Source organism: Acinonyx jubatus, chromosome B3 (assembly GCF_027475565.1).
Source record: "Acinonyx jubatus isolate Ajub_Pintada_27869175 chromosome B3, VMU_Ajub_asm_v1.0, whole genome shotgun sequence".
In the NCBI taxonomy this organism is placed as follows: domain Eukaryota; kingdom Metazoa; phylum Chordata; class Mammalia; order Carnivora; family Felidae; genus Acinonyx; species Acinonyx jubatus.
Genome location: NC_069386.1, coordinates 59,506,560 through 59,514,351, shown reverse-complemented (window position 1 = coordinate 59,514,351; position 7,792 = coordinate 59,506,560).

Here is a 7,792-nt window from a genome sequence, read left to right as displayed (position 1 = left end):
AAGTTTCTCTTACAAAATGCTCACATATTTTGCTTGAGATTATTGTACATATAAAAAAGAGAGTGGCATAATAATACTTGCTAATACTAAGCCACAGGTGGTTTCTTTTGCTTTAAAAAAAGATGTAAGCATCAGTATTTTTATGCTGTTGCATTCTCTGTATCACCAGGGTTCACTGATCCTTATATTCATCATACTCCTTAACAAGAAGACCTCAACACAGTGACTGAGCAAAGTACTTGTTCATAAGGAAGCAGGATCCTTGCCAAAAAACTGCCAGAACAACCCAGGATCATGTTTTGAAGCCTACTTTGCTACTTTTGCAAATGGGATATAGAAGAGTGGTCGTAATATCTTGAACATTAACATTTCCTAAGCACTTAAACAAGGTTTTGTATTTCATCAGAAATTTGTTCAAGAGCAGCCTTGTTTTCAAAGATCTTACTATGTTTCTTCTTCATGTGATTTCCTGTGTGTGTGTGTGTGTAAACAAAATTGATATGCCTGGTTGTTTTGTCTAGTGTGTCTTTTTCAAAATTAAAAAAAAATGAACCTGTAATTTCTAGCTAAAATTTTGTGGCCCTTGTCTGAATCTTGTGATAGGTTCTCTGTAGTGTCTACATTTAAAGTATAGGCATATAGGGTGCCTGGGTGGCTCAGTTGGTTAAGCATCTAACCTCAGCTCATGTCATGATCTCACAGTTCCTGAGTTCGAGTCTTGCTTTGGGTGAGCCCACTTCTCTCTCTCCCTCTCTATCTCTGCCCCTTGTGGGATTCTCTCCTCTCTTTCTGCTCCTCACTCACTTGCACCCTGTCTCTCTCTCTCAAAAAAAAAAAAAAAAAAAAAAAAAAAATACATAAAGTATAGGCCTATAGGTTATCTGACTCAAAAACTTGAGGTAAGAGTGAGGTCTACTTTATTTATTTATTAACGTTTATTTATTTTTGAGACAGAGAGAGACAGAGCATGAATAGGGGAGGGGCAGAGAGAGAGGGAGACACAGAATCGGAAGCAGGCTCCAGGCTCTGAGCCATCAGCCCAGAGCCCAACGCGGGGCTCGAACTCACCAACCACGAAGCTCCTCACCCACTTCCCTATTCTTGGAATGTGGGTTCTACTTGTTTTCCCCACTCCCAGAAAGTGCCCCCAAGGACATAACCTTGAGATAATGTGGTGCTGAGAATATCTGGATGGTATACATGATTGAACCCTGTTAAGGCCTCTACATAGAACCTGAGATTTTGTGGAAGGATTTGGAGACCTACTCATCTTGTAGCTTCCGAAGACAAGCCTCATATGTAAGTTCCCTTGCTTATTAAATCTGCGACCTACCAACCTGGAGGGGCCAGTGTCTCTTCAGTCCCATACTGCCCAACAAATACAGGGGCCAATTTTAGGCTGTACCTGGAAAACACCTGAGGAGCTTGTGAACCAGCACTAAGAGGTGTGTGAAATTTGTGAATTCATTTCCAGCATTATAATGATGCCATTCTGTGAAGACTGTTCTGGAGAATTGAGATGCTGCTTGATTTTTCTAGCATTTTTCTTATTTACTCCTTCTTGTGATCTATGACTGTCAGACTGATACCTGTTGTCTTCTCAAACCTTTAATAAAGTCAGGAATAAAAAAACCCAAAGGGTTCCTTGACATGCAAAATACAATGGAGTTGACATGTTAATAAAACTAATTAATGTAGCTATTCCTAAAATGTCTAAAACAAATGAATTTACATAACAAATTTATTCCACATTCAGGTAAAATCTAATATGATTGAATTTACCAAAAAAATGGTATAAGTCAAGATAAACAACACATTCTAGAAGTCTTCTAATTGTGCTTTTTTCCTTTTCCCCCCATTTCCAAGTTAAATATTTTCCCTTCTCCTTTGGAAAAACAAAAAACAAAACAAAAAAAACCACCACAAGTGTTTGTAAGAAAAGATTTCCATTAGGATATGGTAAGAGCAGGAATCCCATGATCAGCTTATGAACTTTTCCTGGGAGGCTAATTTTTTAGACCTCTTAAGTTGCTATACCAGAATTTAAGATAATGAAATAGGACTCAAATATCTTACTCAAGACTTTGAACCACTTTATTTTCTTTTTTTAAGGTTTTTTATTTTAATATTTATTTATTTATTTATTTATTTATTTATTTATTTATTTATTTGAGAGTGAGCTGGAGAGGGGCAGAGAGAGGCAGGGAGAGAGAATCCCAAGCAGGCTCTGTGCTGTCAGCTCAGAGCCAAATGGGGGCTCAAACTCAAGAACTGTGAGATCATGACCTGAGCTGAAATCAAGTCTAACACTTAACCGACTGATCCACCCAGGTGCCCAAAACCATTTTATTTTCTTAATGTGGAAGGCTAGAAAAAGTGAAAATCCATTCATTTTCTAAAAGTTGAAGTGAGATTACATTTTCAAAAAGCCCCTGCACTTAATCTGTCTGAATATGCTTTGTTTCTTCTTCTTTTTTTTTTTTTTTAGCTTTTTATTTAAGTAATCTTTACACCCAATGCGGGGCTTGAACTCACAAGTCTGAGATCAAGAGTCATAAGCTTCTCCAACTGAGCCAGCCAAGTACCCCCTGAATACATTTTCTTAACCAGAAATTATTTTACCTAGAGATAGTAACATATACTTATTTTTTTATCAGTAGTTGCTGATAAATTTTTCTGTAATGTGTATTTTCTTTTCTGAATCTTAGCTTTTGTGAGACATAAAAATTTACCTTGATCAATGAGAATTTACTTGAGGGCACCTGACTGTCTCAGTCGGAAGAGCTTGTGACTCTTAAACTCGGGGTTTTAAGTTTGAGCCCCATATTGGGTGTAGAGCTTACTAAAGAAAATAAATAAACTTAAAAAAAAAATTAAGGGGCATCTGGGTGGTTCAGCTGGTTAAGTGTCCAACACTTGATTTCTGCTCAGTCATGATCCCAGGGTCCTGGGATCCAGCCCCTCTTTGGGCTCCCTGCTGAGCATGGAACCCTCTTAGGATTCTATCTCTGTTTTCCTCTGCCACTCTCCCCCACACATGCTCTTTCTATAAGATAAAATTAAATTAAATTAAATTAAATTAAACTAAAATAATAAAATATAAAATAGGAGCACCTAGGTGGCTCAGTTAGTTGAGTGTTCTACTTTGGCTCAGGTCATGATCTCGTGGTTCCTGAATTTGAGCCCCACATCAGGCTCACTACTGTCAGCATAGAGACCACTTCAGATCCTCTGTCCCCCTCTGACCCTCCCCTGCTTGCACTCTCTCAAAAATAAATAAACATTTAAAAATAAAATAAAGGGGCACTTGGGTAGCTCAGTCGGTTAAGCATCCAACTCTTGCTTTCAGCTCAAGTCATGATCTTGTAGTTCATGAGTTCGAGGCCTGCATCAGGCTCCACACTGACAGTGTACAGCCCGTTTGGGATTCTCTCTTACTCCCTCTCTCTCTGCCCCTTCCCTGCTCTCTCTCTCTCTCTCTCAAAATATACTAAAAAAATAAAAATAAAAAAATGTTTTTAAAACATTTAAAAATAATTTTAGAAAATGAGAATCTACTTGATAAACTTTGCTGTTTGGAAGGCTTTCTGTAAAATACCTGAACATAAGTGGGAATCATGGAATAGGATATCAGCAATCTGAATTGGCTTTTCTCCCCAAACTCATATTAATCCTATATTCCTCTCTCCATCTCCACTCCCCAGTTAAGGAGACCTAGAGATGGGGCTTGTCTTTAGCTACTACAGCATGGAGAGTAATAGCAAAGGCTTTAGAATTAGACCTGGTTTTCAGTTGAGGTTGCACCACTAGCTGTATGTTCTTTACAACTTTTTAAAATGGAAGTCTCAATTTCCTTTTCTCAAAAATGGAGATAATAGTGCCTACTTCATGGATTATTGGGAAGATTAAGTAAGATGATACATGGAAAACAATCAGTTCCTAGTACATAATGATAAGTGAAAGTCCTTGGTGTTATTAGATTTAACCAAAAGTGTAGATGACTTTGGTAACTGGCATTTCCCTTTCCAGGCTATCTTTTTATTCCTTCAGACACTAAATTAAACAAACAAACAAATAAGAATTGGGTCTGGAACTTACCTGAAAAGGCCCTTCTGGGTCCCCTGAAGTTTCATTCTTTTCATTTTCATTCTTTGGCATGTGGCTGTCCAGTTTTCCTACCATTTATTTAAGATACTGTCCTTTCCCCCATTGTATATTCATGGCTTCATGTAGTAAATTAATTGACTATAATGCATGCAGTTTTTTTTGGGCTCTCTGTACTGTTTCATTGATCCATGTGTCTCTTTATGCCACTACCATACTGTTCTGATTACTATAGCTTTGTAAGACAATTTTCTGGCTCCATATACATTTTAGAACTGTTTCTTCTATATCTGTGAAAAATGCCACTGGAATTTTGATAAGGATGGCATTGAATCTGCGGATTGTTTTGGACAGTATGAACATTTTGACAATCTTCATTCTTCCAATCATGAACACTGAATATCTTTCCCTTTATTTGTCTTTTTCAATCTCTTTTATTGATGTCTTACAGTTTTCAATGTATAGGTCTTTCACCTCCTTGTTAAATTTATTCCCAGGCATTTTATTCTTTTTGATGAATTGTAAATGGAACTGCTTTCTTAATTTCTCTGTTAGTTCATTATTAGTGTATAGAAATGCAGCAGATTTTTATATATTGATTTTATATCCTGAAACTTTACTGAATTCTTTTATTGGTTCTAATGTTTTTTTGGTGGAATCTTTAGAGTTTTCTATGTATAATATATCGTCTGCAATTAGTGACAGTTTTACTTCTTCCTTTCCAATTTGGATGCCTTTTATTTCTTTATCTTGCCAAGTTGCTATGGCTAGGACTTCCAATACTATGTTGAGTAAAAGTGGCGAGAGTGGACATCTTTGCCTTATTTCCTATCTTAGAGAAAAGCTTTCAGCTTTTTACTGTGGAGTATGATGTTACCTGTGGGCTTGTCATATATGTCCTTTATTATGTTGAGGTATGTTCCTTCTATATGCACTTTGTTGAGAGTTTTTATCATAAACAGATGTTGAATTTTGTCAAATGCTTTTCCTACATCTATTGAGATGATCATTTGACTTTTTTTGAGTTTATTTATTTTGGGGGAGGGAGAGAGAGAGAGAGAATGAATGAGTGGGGGAGAGGCAGAGAAAGAGGGAAAGAGGGAAAGAGAATCCTAAGCAGACTCCACACTGTCAGTGCAGAGCTAGATGTGGGGCTCAATTTCTCAAACTATGAGATCATGACCTGAGCCAAAATCAAGAGTAGAACACTTAACCAACTGAGCCAGCCAGGTGCCCTTGATCATATGATTTTAATTTTTTAAGAAATGTTTATTTTTATTAGAGAGAGAGAATGAGTGAGTGGGGGGTGGGGGCAGAGAGAGAGAGAGGAGAAAGAGGATCCGAAGAAAGCTCTGCACTAATAGCTCAGAGCTCAATGTGGGGCTCAAACTCACAAACTGAGAAATCATGACCTGAGCAGAAGTCAGACACTTAACCAACTGAGCCACCCAGGCACCCCTGATTTTAACAATTTTTTTTAATGTTTATTTATTTTTTGAGAGATGGAGAGAGACAGAGCACAAGCAGGGGAGGGGCAGAGAGAGAGGGAGACACAGAATCTGAAGCAGGCTCCAGGCTCTGACTTGTCAGCACAGAACCCGACACGGGGCTCAAACTCACAAACCGTGAGATCATGACTTGAGCCAAAATTGGCTGCTTGACCAACTGAGCCACCCAGGCGCCCCTAGGTGCCCCTGATTTTAATTTTCAATTGATTTGCAGATGTTGAACCATCCCTGAATCCCTGGAATAAATCCCATTTGATTATGGGGTGTAATCCTTTTAAGGTACTCTTGAGTTTGGTTTGCTAATATTTTGTTGAGGGTTTTTGAAAATATATTCATCAGGGATACTAGCTTGTAATTTTCTAATGGCATCCTCTAATGGTTTTGGTATTAGGGTAATGCTGACCTGGTAAAATGAGTTTGGGAGGGTTCCCTCTTCTATTTTTTGGAAGAATTTGGGAAGGATTAGTATTAATTCTTTGAATGTTTGGTAGAATTCACCAGTGAAGCTGCTGGGTCCTGAACTTTTGTTTGTGGGAAGGTTTCTTTGTTTCTTTGTTTTTAAGTTTTAATTTAGGTAATTTCTACACCCAATGTGGGGCTCAAACTCATGACCCTGAGATCAAGAGTCACATGTTCCTGCAACTGAGCCAGCCAAGTGCCCCTGAAAGGTTTTTTTATTACAGATTCAATCTCCTTATTAATAATCAGTCTGTTCAGAGTTTCTATTTCTTTATGATTCATGAAGAAGTTTGTATGTTTCTAGGAATTTATTTTATTTCCTAGGTCATCAAATTTGTTAGCATATAATTATTCATAGTAGTCTCTTATGATCCTTTGTTTTTCTCTGTTATCTGTTTTAATGTCTCTTCTTTCATTTCTGATTTTGTTTGATCTCTCTTTTTATCTTGGTGAATCTAGCGAAAAGTTTGTCAGTTTTGTTTGTCTTTTCAAAGAACCAAATCTTAGTTTCATTGATCTTTTCTATTGTCTTTTTAGTCTCTATTTTGTTTATTTCTGCTCTGATATTTGTTACTGCCTTCCTTTTACTAACTTTGGACTTAGTCCTTTTTTTCCGGTTCATTGAGGTATAAAGTTACATTATTTATTTGATATTTTTCTTGTTTCTTGAGATAGGCATTTATTTCTATGAGTTTCCCTCTTAAAATCGCTTTGCTGCATCCCATAAATTTTGGTATGTTGTGTTTCCATTTTCATTTGTCTCATGGTATTTTTTTCCTCCTCTGATTTTTTTTTTTTTTTTTTTTTTTTTTTTAGAAAGAGAGAAGGCACAATTGAGTGAGGGGCAGAGAGAGAGAGAGAGAGAGAGAAGTGGGGTTCACCCATGGGACTCGAACTCACTCATGAGCCATGAGATCATGACCTGAGTCAAAGTGAGATGCTTAACAACTGAGCCACCCCAATTTTTTCTTTGACTCACTGTTTGTTCAGCAGTATGTTGCTTAATCTCCACATACTTGTGAGTTTTCTGATTTTTGTTCTTGTATTTGATTTCTAGTTTTGTTTTTTTTTTTAATTTTTATTTATTGTTTTTACAGAGAGAGAGAGAGAGAGACAGAGCACAAGCAGGGGAGGGGCAGAGAGAGAATGAGACCTGTACAGAATCTGAAGCAGGCTTCAGGCCCTGAGCTGTCAGCACAGAGCCCAATGCGGGGCTCAAACTCATGAACCTTGAGATCCTGACTGAGCTGAAGTCAGACGCTTAACCAACTGAGGCACACAGGTGCCACTAATTTCTAGTTTCTTACTGTTATGGTTGGAAACATTGCTTGATATCCTCTTAAATGTATCACAACTTGTTTTGTGGCCTAAGATAAACTAATGTTGTATGTCAATTTTACCTCAATTAAAAACTTTTTTAAATAAAAAATAAATAGAGGCACTTGGGTGGCTCAGCTGTTTAAGCGTCCGATTTCAGCTCAGGTCAGGATCTCAAGGTCCCTGGTTTTGAGCCCCACATTAGGTTCTGTGCCAACAGCTTAGAGCCTGGAGCCTGCTTCAGATCCTGTGTCTCCCTTTCTCTATGCCCCTCCCCAACTCACACTCTATCTCTCTCTCTCAAAAATAAAATAAAAACATAAAAAAATAGAAATAAAAATAAAATGGTAAATAAATGAATAATAGAGGCATAAAGGAATCAGAAATTCTTAAAGAAATGGCTG